We start from the raw sequence: 17,825 nt of genomic DNA on the forward strand, positions 1-17,825 counted from the left end.
ACCATATTTATTATTAAATAACTCTCTCATTTTGAAACGTTTTCCATCATTCAGACATTGCGCTTTACATGATTTTTTTTCATATTTGTTTCCTTAAATATTTTTTTATTTGGTTTATCCAGTTATCTTTTGGTTTATCCAGTTTATCTTTTGGTTTATCCAGTTACCTTTTGGTTTATCCAGTTATCTTTTGGTTTATCCAGTTATCTTTTGGTTTATCCAGTTATCTTTTGGTTTATGCAGTTATCTTTTGGTTTATGCAGTTATCTTTTGGTTTCCTAGTGGTCTTTTTAGTTTCCTAAGTAAAGGAATAATAAAACAAGTGGTCTTATAGGTTTGTCCCTCAATCTGCCTATAGGTTTAGGCGATGAACGATACGAGATACATTAGTGCATGAACGTCCCATCTCAAACTGTCAAATTCGTCGGTGGTGCGCAAGTGAGGATGGTAGTGAAACAGATATTGGTATTAATACTAACCTCCGAGATCTGATTCAATAAGATTATACTATTCAGACAGTGCTATTTTTTGTTCTTTACTTTTTTCTTTTTGATTATCAAAATTGATAAACGGTGTATTTGTAGTGTTAACCGTGGGAAATACGTCGTCTATTGTCAGATTGATGACAGACAAGATACTGACGCTTCAGAGTATTGAACAAAGTGTGACATGTAACTAAACATAAGAAATACAATGTGAGGTTGTTTAGTAAATAAGATAAGGGCGGTGCACATCAAACAAATTCGACAGGTTTCAATAAACAAGATAGATTTCTCATATTACATGTTCTTATCTTATATCTGTACCTCACAACTGTAACAGGAAAGTATTTTAACTTAAATAATACAAGTTTTGTTATACGTTATAGTGTTTATCGTTTTAACTATCTAACTATCTTTCTGTTCATCTTCTAATTCATCCATCAACCGTGGCGGTGCGTGTACATACCGCCACGGTTCACCGCCACCGCGCTCCGTCGTCTGTATCGAACTAGGCTGGTGGGGATTGATACAAGATGCAGGTATGACACGCAACGCAAGCAAGTTAAAAATAGACAACGTTGCGTCGTCTTTAGTATGGCGCGCACAAAGTTTGTAGTCTGCAACGACATGTGCTCACAAAGAACGTACTCAGTTCATTATAAACCACAACATTCTTACACAATTTACTTCTACAATAAAAATAATTACTTATATAATTCAGAGCAGTTTTAAGTGCGATGTTCGATTTATTTTTTTTTACAACTTTTTATATCAGCATTGTGTTTGAAAAAGTACAGCAAAGTTCAGGCTATATCTATAAGTATAATATCGTGACAACGTACGAATAGTTCAACTGACATTTCATTTTGAAACAGTGTATGGGTTTCGCCTCATCGCCTCTAACGTTAAAGGCGGTTAAATCAGAGCTTTTGAGAGGTTTTTATTTCTATTTGGTTTGGATTCACCCCACTAACTACTTTTGAAATTGGTAATAGCCTACTTATGAAAATGGTATTGTTAAGTTCTAAAATAATATACGTTAGGCTGTGCTTTTTGATGTGTCAAAGTACGGACTATTATGCTGCACCGTTATACACCCCTTTTTTAAAAAGAAAAATATGGACTGATTGGAAAGGTTGGTTTGGATGTAGATAGATATATCATTCATTTATTCAATATTATGTAGGCCACTGGTCCAAGTACAATAATAGGAAACAGTAATATATGCATACACCGTACCACTTATGTTACTAGCATCCCTTTATTAGCAATTTTTATTTTTAAAGTGAAGGAAAATCCGAATAGAGTCAATTTATCACCATTCATTATAAGGCATGCTTCATGTTACTTCTAAACGGTACACTTGTATACTCATGACCACATTAGAAACAGATACTCGCTAGTTTATGCCTAAATGTATGCGAGTTCGGAGTGACCTATGTTGCATGCCGAATTTACTAGTAGAAGAGAGGGTGCAAACTCATGTGCCTGCGGTGGTACCAAACCTATCAAGGCCTACAGGACAATCGGCAAGTAAAGGGGATTCCATTATTGTCATGCAATACTAATAGCAGATTAGTTGTGATATATTGATATTTCTACACATTGACAATAATAACATGAACATGCACAAGTAAAAATACTTCATGTCATTTTTTGGTCAATTTTGACAAAATCAAACAAAACCAAATTGTAAAGCTCTGTCTACACTATCAAATTTTATGTGACAAACAAATATGTTATATATGGACATGGTTATGTCATATCACTACCATATTTGGGAATATCGCTACCATATTTGGGCACATCACACTTTTTTTGTCAAAATAGTTTGATAGTTTAGACAGACCTTTACAGACGGTACAGCATCTAATTTGATTATTCTATAAAATTGTTTATCAATACAAAGCTATTTAGCATGAATAGAAATACAGAATGGAATGGCAATAAAATCCACGTAGTATTGGTGTAGCTATTATGACAGGCCTAGTTAGTAGGTTAAAGGAAAGGTAGAGAGAAAAAGAGGCATTAACATTGAAACAAATATATTTAGAATACGAAGATAAATTGCACTATTTTGCGTAACGCATGCAGTTTAGATGATCTATCGTTTGTGATTGGTTAAATTACATGCGTAACGAGCACGTGGCCTTGTGATTTTATTTCGTTACAATATAACAAGAGAAGAGTTAAACTCTGATATAACATTATAAAGCTCTGTCTACACTATCAAACTTTATGTGACAAAAACATTTGTAGGCTAGACAGAACTTAATACAGTACATATTCCGTATCATTAAATGTATGATAACATTGTCTATGTATTCTTAACGAGGAATATAACAGTTCTGTATCGAAACATACTTTAAAAAGACTTCGTACAAAGACGTATTCACCTAACATGCGCCGTGTTTTAAATACAATAGACCATTCTTTAAAGTACCACGAACTTATTATCGTGTTGATAATTATCATCGTAAAACTTGAGTAACCCCAGTATATGTATTCTTTAGAAATAATATACGTTATTCATTTCTTTTAAACCACAACTTTGTATGAATGCTAGAAATACGATTTAGACTAGAGCAGGTCGTACGGTAGAGTCAGTGTAGGCCTAAATATTATTATAAGGTAACATGTAGTAGGCCTAAATAATGTGTGACGGGCGCACTACACGTAGACAGCCTTAGACGAAATGCTTAGAAGAAATAGATACAATAGTAAGTTAATGTTTATATTGTACGTTTATCAGGCGTGATACCACCTTACTAAGGTATTCTACAAAAATATTGAACGAGGGGGAATATAATGTGTGTCTCTGATATGATCCACGCTTCTCCAAGCTTTGTAGTTAGAATCCTTTCTTTGGGACACCCCTATTCAGGGGTCCTCCCTAATAAGAGGAATCTTAAACGAAAGAGGGGAAATACAATGGAGCTCTCCATTGGAACAAACCAGGGCTGCCCATATATGGACATGATGATGTCATATCACTACCGTATTTGGGCATATCACTACCATATTTGGGCATATCACACTTTTTTTTGTCAAACTAGTTTGATAGTGTAGTCAGAGCGTTAGAAGCTTTGTACAGTAACCCTTCTTTTGGGACACCCATATTCAGGGACACCATTATTATTATATGGGACACTTTCATGTGAAATTAACAAGGGGAATAATGTATATTGTTTTAACCATGGAGCAATGATTCGACATTAAACCCTAAGAGGACACTTTATTGGTCACGACGATATATCGTTAATTCATGTTCTACTGTATATACTACAGTACTATGTTTTCACCCTTGGTATAAGTTACAAGGTATAACTGACACATACAACTATATCTATTGTTGCTTTAAGTAGTAGCAAATCCTTTTACACAAACGTCAGTTTGTTTTAGATTTTTTTTTAAGCCGGTTTCCTTCTTTTATGATACATACTGCATTACAAAAACACTTGACTTTAGCAAGTTTACTCGGCAAACATTTGTAAAGAGTGAAAGTGTTGGTGTACACTGGGTATTAAGTTTTGGCCCAGTAACCTTAGTTTAACATTTTAAACTAAACTAGAACATTACAGATAGCTTGTAAATGTGCAGATACTCTGGAGATCCGACATTTTTGGGTAGAGTTATTTAGTTTCAAAGCATTCCTATTGCTAATTTACAATACTATGAAAATAACATTGTCAATTTGGGTAAAATGACGGGGATTTTTTAAAAGGAAATACGTAGGCTTATGTTGTGGATAATTGTTAGGCATAATTTACAAAAACTTCCATTATACATTTTATACGGCATTTTTAAATTTAATTAGACGAGACCTAAAAAATGAAATCACGATTTAAAATGTCTGACATTTTGGGAATGGGCTTATACTTTAGGTCTACTACTGAATAGAAATAAGTAAAATGGTAAGATTGGGCCTGGCTAATACGAAAGATGTCACGAGCGTACGAATACTCGGTCTGGCTTAGGCCTACTACGACATATGGCCCACACGAGCGCACAAAGACTGGGCCTGACTTTAGGCCTACTACGAAAAATGGCCCGCACGAGCGTACGAAGATCGGGCCTGGCCCTAGGGCTACTACGAAAGATGGCCCACACGAGCGTACGAAGACTGGGCATGCATGACTTTAGGCCTACTACGAAATATGGCCCACACGAGCGTACTAAGACTGGGTCTGGCTTTAGGCCTACTACGAAATATGGCCCACACGAGCGTACTAAGACTGGGTCTGGCTTTAGGCCTACTACGAAATATGGCCCACACGAGCGTACTAAGACTGGGTCTGGCTTTAGGCCTACTACGAAATATGGCCCACACGAGCGTACTAAGACTGGGTCTGGCTTTAGGCCTACTACGAAATATGGCCCACACGAGCGTACTAAGACTGGGTCTGGCTTTAGGCCTACTACGAAATATGGCCCACACGAGCGTACTAAGACTGGGTCTGGCTTTAGGCCTACTACGAAATATGGCCCACACGAGCGTACTAAGACTGGGTCTGGCTTTAGGCCTACTACGAAATATGGCCCACACGAGCGTACTAAGACTGGGTCTGGCTTTAGGCCTACTACGAAATATGGCCCACACGAGCGTACTAAGACTGGGTCTGGCTTTAGGCCTACTACGAAATATGGCCCACACGAAAGAACCATACGTGACAATCACCATCATCCACGAAATAGTTTTGCAATGGTTGTTGACATCATCCAAATATTAGTTAATATGATTAAATGTCCTAAACAAATAAACACATTTAGCAGTACACAAACAATCGTGTGCCGTTTCGTCAATAGTTCGTGCGGGACTGTTGATATTATGTTGATCAAATTCGTCATCCATGTTTTAGAAACCGACAAAGCAGTACTGCTTTTACGTGAGCTAAATAATCAAATAAGGACGGGTCAAGATTTCGTTATCCGGCGTTTTAGAAACCGACAAAAGTTTCCCATCGTAACTATAGTTTTTGTGATCTGTATACTCCTTTTTTTCACCTGTGCTGTTCTCAACCACTTCAAATAAGGATGATTCGAGCTTTCGACCAATCGGATACGACCTAGAATTATTCGTCATTCGCGTTTTAGAAACCGTCAAAGAGCGTTGTTCACACTGTACCAGTAAAACACCTGTAATGGTTTAATGAACAAACAATAGGCAATATAATAATCGTATTATGATTGTTATCTGTTCATAATTTCGAATGCTGGACAATGAGAAGTCAGGTTTATGTTATTGAGAAGTCAATGCGTTATTCGGATTTCAATGCTGGTTTATTCTGCTTGACCGAAATATGCTCCAGTTTTGTTTTGACTTTTGGGGAAGAATGAATTACAAGGTAAGACAGAAATAAGAAATAGGATTAGAAGACAGGTGGTCTTCGGAAATAATTAAATTAATAACTTTACGATAAAAAAAAATTGAAATTCTAATAGGCCTACTCGTGTTAAAGTTTGAGTACACTGTTCAGAATCTGTACGTTTTACAAACCATCTTCTTAAGCTCTGTCTACTCTATCAAGCTGTATCACATCCCTACCATATTTGGGTACATCAAATTAGTTAGTGTAGACAGAGACACTATCAAACTTAAAAAAAATGTGATGTGTCCTTATATGGACACGGTGATGTCATATCACTACGATATTTGGCCATATCACTACCATATTTGATAGTTATAATTTAGACAGAGCTTAAATTTGTATCATCAATAATTTCAGGCGTGACCTGGGGGCCTAATTTACACTTGATGGGCCCTAACCGGGGCCCTAACGTAATCTACTTTAATATTGTGCACGTTTAACATCTTCGGCCCAAATAAATTGATTTAGGAATCTCCGCTCACTCAGGAACGAGACGCGGGTGGTAACGGCCTACGATTTAGAAATATATGTAAAATACCCAGGCCTAACTATTGTATGCCTACTACATGTAATATTACAAGTTTGTTTAGATTATCTTAAATTTGTATCTCCAGCCTCCACAACTAAACGGAACGGGAAATCCCCATTCTGTATCTTTTGTCTTTGTGAAACGTACCGTAAAATACACAGCGCCCTCTAATATTTTGTCACTAACTTTTTCAACCAATCAAAATACAGAAGACAACTTCTTTAAAAAAGATGAGTTAATTTTCAGATATTAATTACAATATTATTTATTTGATTTGTGGAAATCTAAATTATTTAATTACAAACTGCCTTTGACGACTCGTCATTATCAGCTCACATGCATCTGCGCGTAGGAACACTTTCGATTTATTGTACAGTACCCTACAGTCTACTTTCACTTTTATAGGCCTAGGCCTGTAAAGTTGTACGGATAGATTCTGCCAAGATGCCTGCGCCCTAAAAAGATAGTGAAAGTTCAAATGAGCCAGTCTAATGAAAGGTAATTAAGCCTCTTAGCTAAAATTGGATCCGTCAATATTATAAGGATACGCAATTATGATACTCGCGTACCCTGCTGTAATAAGCTGGCATACGTTGAACAAATTATGCACTAACTGTATATGGAAATATTGCATAAACGTTCATTATTCTAAACCATTTCATAACTGTCGAGTAGAGAATTTCTGCAAACAAACCAAACTCAACAGTGACATTAGGCTATAGAATGATACACATTATGATTATTAACAAAGCATCATAAAATTAAATAAATCATATTAATGAATATTGTCTATGATGGAAAAAATAAGCATCGGACTTGTAGGCATATGTATTTTGTAATGATTGTGCTAATTTAGGTTATCGTGCAAAATGAGTGAACTTTTTTTATGCAATCGTTTCGTACTGGCCGGCCATTTTTTTTATTGTTGAAAAGTTTACCGAACGTTAAATCGACCAAAGACAGTCGCGATATGAACGGAACGGTGCACTGGACTTATACGCATGCGCAGTTTAATGTTTTATATATACATTACTGTCTGCTTTCGTTAACCGCCCCGATGCGCGCGAATACTCACTATTATTGATTCACTATACGAGGAGATAGCACATTGTTCATAAAAAGCTGAGATACATAAAAAAATAAATAAAACTAGAAAGGATGTGTTTTTTTTCAATTCAAGAAAATTGTATACTTATTTATCTAAGATTCCAATATGTTTCAAAGTTGTTTAATTAGATATGTACGCAGACAGTAGCAATAATTCTCAGTGCCCTAGGCTTGATAAATCAACGAACGCTCAGTGTTAAGGGATTGATTCCCCCAATCCCTGGAAATAAATTAATTGCGTGTTTGTTTGCGATAAGCTGGTGAAATATTCGTAGCGTAAGCTTTCTTAATCTAATATGACGACACGAGTTAATTGACAAATCTCTTAAAGATGCATTGACACAGAAAATTAAAAAAGAAATATTTTTTTAATGTTCGTATTGAGGGATTACCCACGTAATAAAGATTTAGTTGTTAAAAGAATACGTTCACACATGTGCGCAAGTCAGGAACAAAAACTGTGAGGTATAAAACAAAAATTGTATTTATTCATAAATTAAAAAAGTAAAGAATTACACACGCATTTGAAGAAGAACGTCCGTCGCTTGCGCAATTCAATGAGTTCGCGTGCCAATTAAGTGGTAAGTTCACAGAAAATCAAAAATAATTAGTAAAACAAAAACTACTATAATACCGGTACGTCTCTCTTCAACACAAGTGTTATCTACGTTTGCCTATAAAACCCTTGTTGTGTCTACATAACTCTCTAAACAAATTACGTTAATCAAAATTTCAAAAATAAACATTATGAAATTAATTTTTAAATGAATTTTGATTACCTTTTCAAAATGTCAAAATATATATTTGTATTATACTCCCTCTAATCCCTTTTGACTTATTCCAGACATATTTAAAGTTACGTTCACAAAGCGTTTCAACGCGCGTTAGAATATTGATAATAGCGGTATGCAGTACGCGCGCGTTAATAATAAGAATACGCGCTACGCGCAAGTTTAAATGTGGATATGCCTACACAACACGCGACGTTAAACTATTGAGGATAAAGGTACGCGCACTTATGGATAGGCATAGTACTGACAACAACAGGACGCGGTACGCGCGCCAACTTTCTGCCTCAATGTTATGATGTTATTTGCATATTATTTTCTTTTAATAACTGCTTCTTTAAAGAAACAGTTACGTGTTCTATGTAATGTTCCTTGTCGCTAACTCCTTGGGGCCTGGCGCCAAAGCGAAAGCAAAACGAACGGTTGAAGATCCATTTTACTCTGCTTATTGAAACTTACATTTCATTTTCTATATTGCAGGAATATATTAAGAGACAGCATTTAATAACGTCTGGATATAGAAATAACCGGAAGATACAACGACGAACGCATTAGTTTTCAACCGTTTGGAAAAGTACAATATTATTAATTGATTTCAACATCTTGCGTGTTGAGTTTCAGATAGTTTGTAGATTATCTATAAAAAGTATACAATTGTAAACTATAGTATTTAAAACTAGTAAACAAAACTTTAAAATGACTCTAAATACATTTCTTTGTTTCTGTGTACTAAGCTATTGGTGTAAATACTAAACAATAACTTATAACGTGTGTTTAAAATGTAATAATTTCTTTAATTTAATTTCTTTAATTTTATTATTTTAAATGTGAATTGAAAGCATTATTTCACTTTTAAAATGTAAGGGTTACGGTAACGATCCTTCGTGATAGTCGGTGTCGTTCTGTGCGCATTTATAGTACACATGACATAATTAATATAACAAATTAAAATTAAAACCAATAGAATTCTTAAAGAAATAAACTCAGAACAAGAAGTCACAGTCAAAACATAACAAAGAATTTTCAACCAATTGAAAAAAAAACCAAATCTCAACCGTTTCCTTTTTTTGTCGTCCTGGACTTATTCATCGAAATGACATTGAATTAATTAATCCAATTAATTTAATAACTTGATTAAAATCAATAATTATAAAATTTCACCAATTATAAAATACCTTAATTTGAAAAGTCAATAATCTTTTTATATAAAGCCATGTTTCCTCTGTTTTTGTTTCATTGCCGTTTTAGTTACAGATAAGTTAGTTCGTAATCCGTGTTAGGTAATTGGAAGCTACAGACTAAGATTTTGTTTGGATTAACTTATGTGAAGTGATTTATCTAATTTTTAAGTTTTAGCCTCATGATATAGGTTACACACAGCCTGGCATTCTTCATTGGTTGGTACTGCATACTACAACAAACCCAACTTGAGCAGAAACCAAATTCTCCTAAATATACATTATTCAGCTATTATTAAGTTAGATGTAAAGATTTTTATAAGTTTTAAATCCACCTCAGGGTTATGTGAGCTATCGGCCAATCGTAATTGAGTGATATATTTCCCTTAACTAGGTATTTCACTTAAGTCAATGCATTTTTAAGTTAAATGGTTATTCACTTAAATTAAGAAAATGTATTATTTCCTTTAGCCAATAGGGTGAATAGTAAGTTTGTTAGTATTTTATTGGCACTACTCACTACTAGAATCAGTGGCACACACCTTTCGGTGGTGCGTCCACACAATATAAACAACACAATATAAAAGGTAAATGATGATTAAAATTACATAATTTCAGGTAAAATCGGACAAATCATCATGAACAAAATGAACAAAACAAAAAAAAAAATAAAAAATAAATAAATAAAAACCTAATGCATTGTAGTAATTGTAGACAACGAGCAAATCAATATACAGATACAACAGGTCAGTACACATAATATATACATAGTAGTAATAATAAAGATATGTATAAAGATACAAACAGAAAGGTAGGCCTAGTCTATCTATGTATAAATTATGGATACTACTATAGGAACGTATCCTGAATATGGATTTTAAAGAGAGTAGGCCTATAGAGAAATGTTTTAGTTCTTTATTGGAGATTAGAAGTTCTTAATAGTAGGGAGATGTGTTATTATAGGAAGGTATTTGGTAAATCAACGTTTTGGAAAGATAACTGTATCTTTGTAAGTGATATTTTGTTATATACTTGAACTATGACCTGTGGCGATGCAACCTTGTATCATTTTGTCAATATTGACTCAGTGACGTGTCATAGAAAACTTTTATTTGTTTTAGTAGGCGTTGTGAACACGTTGGTTGGTATAGGCCTACATTAATAGGTAAACAATAACTTGGACGGCATGGCCTAAACAACGAGTGCTTAGGAAACATTTGAAAGAGATGAGTTGTCGCAGAAACAACCGTATGTTGTAATAAAAATTGCGATCAAACAAAGTTAAATTTGCCAAACAAAATCAGAAAGGGTTACGTAATAAAAATATAACAATACTATAACCAAGCCACGGAGATAGTATTATGATAAAAGACGAAATACCTCAACAGGAAAAATTAAACCAGGCAGTCTATCCGGGCACACATTTATATAAAACACAATATATATTTTACTTAAATTAAATATTTTTATTTAATGGATGAGATTGATATTAATTTGTAATATCAAATATGAGTATATACGTCTGGTAGCGTATTATTGATGACGTCACAGACTAGGCGACAGCTTGTCGGTAAAATCATATAAGTCAGGGTATCAAAGGCCTACCGCGATATTAGTCAATTACTGACTGTCAATCGGCTTTAGAACCGGCCCTTACCTGCCCCCAGGCTAACGCTACGATGATTCCAAGCCTAGCTACAATGGCTTGATCAATACATTTGTATTCAGTCGTCCCAAACAGTTTAAAAATCATGCATGTCCTCTTTGTGTTTTTATAATCCGTTTAATTGTATTTATTTGATGATCGTTTGAAGTCTGCTTAGAGAATTCTCAAGTTTACAATTGGTTCTGATAAATATCTAAAACACGTGGAATTAACAGTATTATGGTATTTAACTGTAAAAAAGGACTTTTCTAAGGTAACGCACAATTTCAACTAAAGACAATACACCGCTCGTGGCTCGTGGCAACAACGTGTTAAAACTAGTTTATTAGAGGTTAGACAAATCACCTGGTTTAGGCTCGCTTAATTAATGTACGATTGCTTATTCCTTTGCAATAGAATCGGTCCGTTCCGCCAGAATATATATATATATAACCAATCGAATACCATGAAAGCCCTAGTGATCTAATGGTTAGGACATCTGTCTGTGGACGAACGCATTGTGAAATTGAAGCATGACGTCACAAGACACTATAAGATTCATATATACACCATGTCAATAAACCATAAGGATTGCATTGACATTTTCAAATCGGATTGGGCAAGACCTTCGCCTTCACGGTAGAAAAGGTTTCAATTGTACGCACGCGCAACATAGAAATATTCTGTTAAATTAAAAAAAAAATGTTATCTTCATTTGTATCTGTTACAACTTTGTAAATAGAAAAGTTAATCAATAAAAGGGCATTTCTTTAGAAAGTCACGGAAATGGTAAAAAATACAGATTTCTATATTTATAATACATATGGGTAAAGCTTAGGATAACTATCTATAATCAATTGAGATTTTGATTCGAAGTGCGTGAGGTATGGTAACACGATACCACTACAGAACAATTTTATCAAAACATGTATAGATGATATCAAATCATGATATTATACAACTTTTAGATATCATCTGGTTTACTGTACTGTAGACTAACATGGCCTCAGGGAAACATGTATTTTTGTTTGTAAATAGACATAAAGGTGTACAAGTATAATTTAGAAAATTGAAATGTCGTAATATGTTAACAAATAGATTCTGTTCGTATTTGGACAATTTTTGAATTAATTAAAAAAAAATGTTAGGGTAAAAATACTTTCAATATTAAGTTATGTACTTTTGTATGAAGATGCTCTAGAGAAAATATGTATCAAATGTCTAATTTTAAAATGTGCGTAAAAGAAAATGGAAATGAATTGATGTAGCACTAAAATAAGGTTATTAGATCATTAGGTTCCCGTGGGTACCGTCAGTACCTCCTAAGTAAGTTTTAGTAGGCGAATGTAGGATTTCTAAGGTCAGGTGTTTTTTTTTCGGGTCACAACAAGAACACCATGTACGTTTTCGATTCGCGTAGTGGAAAACAAGCCCAGTCTACATTATATCTTAGTCTGGATATGGGTAATGCGACTGTACCGTTCCTACCTGAAATGTTACTTTTGGCCTACACAGTTCAATCGAGTGTGTCGTGGTACGGTATCCTTCCCCCTCCCACGACACATGGAGTACCTAAATATTGTCTAGTCTAGTGATTAGGGATCGATATATTATGACCTTAAGGAGTATCGTCTCTGGATTGTGTATGCCTACATAGTTTAATGGGGACCGTTTCCACCTCATACAATATAGACTTTACTTGTTCAACTGAGATACCAATACCTCCGGGCCTTAGGAGTGCAGTCACTTCTTCATAGTGAACAATACATGGGGTATATATTATTGTGTCTCATTGTTTCAGATATGGTATCGCTAGGCCTCTTATTCTTACTCCTAGATAACCCTTGGAACTCTGTCACTAGGAGATGGTCATGCTGGACCCTCAAAGTAGGCTTACTTTGTATTCAAAACTTTTTCCCGAAGTGAATAAATTCAGTCTTTGTTTTTGGTCTTTGGTATTTAAACAACTTTTTTTTTCACTCAACCATCAATATAATTATTGTTATATTCAAAATGGTATTGTTGAATTATAACAGAGCTATGATTTATAGCATGGGTTAAACTCTGTAATTAGTTAGTAACCTCTTTATTGTCTGCCCGATTGCTATCAATTAAACTTATACAAAGTTCGTTGTGGTCCGAATGCGTCAAATAAAATGCGGTAAATATTGCATTTGATCTGCCGCACGTTGGTATTAAGTCCGTTGTCGACTGTGACTAATTGAAATTTATTTCTAAATCACGCCAATAAAGAACTTTATTTGCTTTGAATATATATACATTTGAATGGAACGCATACTTCCAATTCCGTTACACAATAGAAAGGTGAACGAATTTCAAACACAGCGGTGTTATTATTATCAAACTATGGTAAAATATCGTTCACCAATGAATTAATTATGAATGGGATAAAATTGCTATCGTATGAAACCAAGCCGCTGCTGTCGATCGTCTGCTAAACTAGTGTGGAGATGTTTCAACCAATCGCGACAGAGTAAGTTGGTTTGGCGAACTATGATTGGTTGATTGTTGGTATTGTCCTGTTGAGCGCGATTTGATACGCAAGTCAGCACCAAATACCATCAACACTTCTTTCATCTTTAAATACCTCATATACGTTTCAAATTAACGAGTCGTATACACAGTACGCACATGTCAACAGCAATATTATTTGGACATTTGTACACCAATTCATATTACCTTATTTTCAAGAGGATTTTTTTTATCTTGTATTACCGTTGGATGTAAGGAACAGGTTTACAAAGTTAGGTAGGTCAAATTCTAAATAATAGTTCTAAAATGTGAAGTATGTATCATGCTTGTATCCGACACTTCCGTATAGATTAAATTATCACTTCTACTTTCTATGCCTTAACTTCCATGTACTCTTTATTAGGCCTAGAATTATTTTAACTCTATTTAATAGTGGTGGGTGCCTAACTTCCATCTACTCTAAGGCCTAGGACTATTTTAACTCTATGTAATGGTGCTGGGTGCCTAGCTTCCATCTACTCTAGGCCTAATAATGCTCATTCATTACACGGAATTATTTACATTGATTAATAATTATAGCAACATTAATAATTAATTAGTATATACAATATCCACTGGTATCTTTGAGAATATATCAGTCCCTGGCCTTCATCCGGTTATTTATAATACATTATATAGCAAAATAAAAAAAAGAAAAATAAAACAATTTAATTTTGGTGTTAAACATTTTTTCTTCCAGTATAATTTATGAAACTTTTTTTAGGTTTGAATATTGATATCATCTAATATTGATATCATCTACTATTGATATCATCTAATATTGATATCATCTAATATTGATATCATCTAAAGTGTACACAGTATTTCTTTCTTTAATAGTGATAGTTTAGGACAAGCAATCTAATGTTGGTGTTGAACATTGATTTTTCCAGTATACTGTATCAAACTTTTTTTAGATTTAATATTAATATCATCTAGGCCTAATATTGATATCATCTAATATTGATATCATCTAATATTGATATCATCTAAAGTGTACACAGTATTACTTTTTATATTGATAGTTTTCTATATTTTATTTCTGTACTGCACTCTTGTACTATTTAAAATAAAATCAATTGTTTAGTTTTAGTATGATAAGAACAAACAAATAGGCCTACCGTGTGCAGGGATAACACTTTCCTTTGGGACTCTTCTATTTAGGGGACACTTTCTTATCAAACGACAAAGGGGACGCTTTAGCACAATGGGAAAAAATGACCGCCAGGCCCGGGACAACCCTTTGTTGGGTACGGTACTGAAGATGATTGTCCCCTTGACATGGGTTATACCGTAGGCTTACTTAACGTATCTAATCTTTCGGTTTAATTTGACTGTGGTTCTCACGATGAACTGATGTTAATAGACATCAGATGTGTGATGACGGTCTAAGTCTACTAATAATCTACACATCATTACCCTAATATCAAATATGTACGGTATTCACAATATATTATTAGTACGAAATCAGTACAAAAATATAACCACTGAACAGAAGAGGAAACGTTTTAATATTATTGGTATACGTGTTATGGCTTTATATTAAAATAATAAATAAATTCCATATCGTAATCTCGCGTTATTTTATATGGGTCCGAATGTTCCCTTTAAAAGGCATTCCTATAACGAAAATGTATTGTAACACGTTATCACTTAACCTATCAAACCTATTCGTAAGCTCTTATTGTACTGATCCTATTATAAAATACATTTCTATTACAAAATAATATCTATACATTTTCAGAAAAAGGGAAGTAAAGTTAAAATTCATGATTTTTGACCGAATAGAAAAAGGAAACGATTTAAAATGTAAGCCTGTTATTTGCATATATATAAACTTTTTTACCATATTAGATAAAATATCGTCACTTTGTATTGGGTTATCTTCTATGCATTCTTACATAATGTACAATGCTGTTATCGTCATTATATTGAATTGTTCCGTATTATAGTAACCATGATCATACCATATATGCTTAAAATGTTCCTAAGTTTCTTTGTACCTATAACGTTTGTTCTATATACTAGAAAGTAATCAATTAACGCAAAATATAAACCATTTGCGTATTTCGCTTTCATATTCTTTGAAGAGGAAGAACATTGATATTCTGTTTAAACAGAATGTTTCACTCAATTATCTTGCTAATTTTACTAAACATGTGTCTTGTGTCTTATGGAACTATCGGTATTTGATTTACTGAACTGTTCCTGCAGTAAGAAACGTCGTACCGCCATTTAATGTTATTTGTTTCTCTGAACAGTTTTCTGCACCATCAACACAGTGTACAATAACAGCAGCAATTGATTCACTACGATAGGCCTACATGTTTGTGTTTAAACCTTACTTAGGCTCACTATACCACATAATCAGCATTACTGACACTACTGAAACCACCTACCACCGCTACAACCAAAACTGACGGTACTTGTGGTAAACGCTACTAGGCTCACTATGCCACACGATCAACATTACCGCCACTACTTAAACCACCTACCAGCGCTACAAACAAACCTGCCACTTTACAAAAACTCATACAACCACTAATACTGCTACTACAACACCCTGTTAAGTATACCCCGCCACTACTATACCACTACTTACGACTGCAACCTCTACAGTACATCAACTCAATAACACCACCTAATCAACAGTATGCCCTACATAATCTCTTTAGAAAAAGTCATATTATACATCATTTAATATGGCTCTATACAAATGGCTTTACATTACTATATTCGCCACCACCATCGTTATTTAAAAACAAATAACAGCATAATTACAGCATTTGCTACATTTTTTTGCAAGATGTATTATAGGCTAACATACTAAAACTATGTGGTTAGATTTTCACATTATCTTTTTCAATTTTGATAAGGTAGTATACACCAGATATTTCTAACAGCCCTGGTTTAGCATCATGAATAAACCTGCATACCATACAATCACACAGTTGCTATTTGTATAATCTAACTCTCTTTAGAAGAATTAACACAAAAATAATAATTTGGCTAAAGGGGATACACATCACTTGTATATGTCTCCGATTTTAATTGAGAAAGCCAGCGTACACGGAAAAACGTCAATGATATTATCTACAGAACCGTCTGAAAATGAATATACAAAACTATATTGATACAGTGATGACGGAATATATACACGACAATTTAAAAATACTTTTTCCTTTACGGATCTATAGAAAACCAAGTATTGCTTATAATTCTCATTATTAATACAATTAATGATCGTTGGAGTCTACATTGCCGTAGAAATAGATTACAAAATATAGTATATAATTACTTATTATAGATGTATTACTAAATACAATGTTGACTATTCATCCGATTCTCGGTATATTGTGTCTAAATTTTCTCCAGTCATAGGAATATTTGAAATAGGAATATAGCATATCCTATTGTATACCATAACCTAACCTTACTTGATACAGGTTAGGTTATGAGATGAGAATTACCAATATTTCTATGATACTTAGAAAATATTGTATTATGTGTACAGCACTGAGGATTGAGAATCGGGTACATTATTGATAATAACTGATTATAGTTGATTCTTTATTTGCATTTCAGAAGAAAATGTTTCACACTTTTCACAGTTTTTCTGTCTATTTTCTAAAATATGTAACGTTCTATAACTAGAATGTTTCACACAAATCTAATTTTAAAAGTCGCCCTCACGACAATTAGGTTATTCCACATCAAGTTTTGCTTCCAACAGTGTCCAATAACATTCATAAACACATCTAGTATAGTGTGCCATTTCTAAAACAACAACAATGACTGAGGGGTATTTTAATTATTAAATATATACAAGCGTTCTATTGTTTTAATAACTTTGCGAAAAAACGTTCGAATTCTTTTATAAAGTTTAGGAACTTTGCAAAAAACACCCTCGATTTCTTTTATACCTTAAGAACTTTGCGATATGTAAAACAACAAATTATTATATAATATTTGTATATATTAGCGTTCGATTTCTTTAATAACTTACTTTAAAACATTTGATTTCTTTGATACATTTTTAAGAACTTTGCAAAAAAAAAAGAATCGATTTCTTTGATAATCTTAACTTTGCAAAAAAAATTGATGAACCTTTAAAAGTACAATTAGGCTTATGTTGAATTTGACTAGAACCTTTGCCAATTTTCTTCAAATGAGATTCAAAAGACGAAACAATAAC

General features: G+C 33.7%; 2 protein-coding genes across 4 annotated transcripts in view; one reads left to right on the top strand and one right to left on the bottom strand.

Moving 5' to 3' along the window:
* LOC144856384 (caveolin-3-like) overlaps nt 1-17,825 on the bottom strand; it is a 156,942-nt gene that overhangs the window by 96,886 nt on the left and 42,231 nt on the right. The window lies entirely within an intron of this gene.
* Nucleotides 3,070-17,825, top strand: part of LOC144855455 (GATA-binding factor 2-like) — a 38,947-nt gene continuing 24,191 nt past the window's right edge. For 2 of the 3 annotated variants that reach the window (XM_078713320.1, XM_078713322.1), the window contains exon 1: nt 13,722-13,867. The gene's annotated coding sequence lies outside the window, so the exon portion shown is untranslated. Of the gene's footprint in view, nt 3,203-13,721; nt 13,868-17,825 lie in introns of those variants that run through there. The other variant, XM_078713321.1, reaches the window with a different exon arrangement.

This window comes from Antedon bifida, chromosome 11, assembly GCF_963402885.1.
Source record: "Antedon bifida chromosome 11, ecAntBifi1.1, whole genome shotgun sequence".
NCBI classification, from domain to species: domain Eukaryota; kingdom Metazoa; phylum Echinodermata; class Crinoidea; order Comatulida; family Antedonidae; genus Antedon; species Antedon bifida.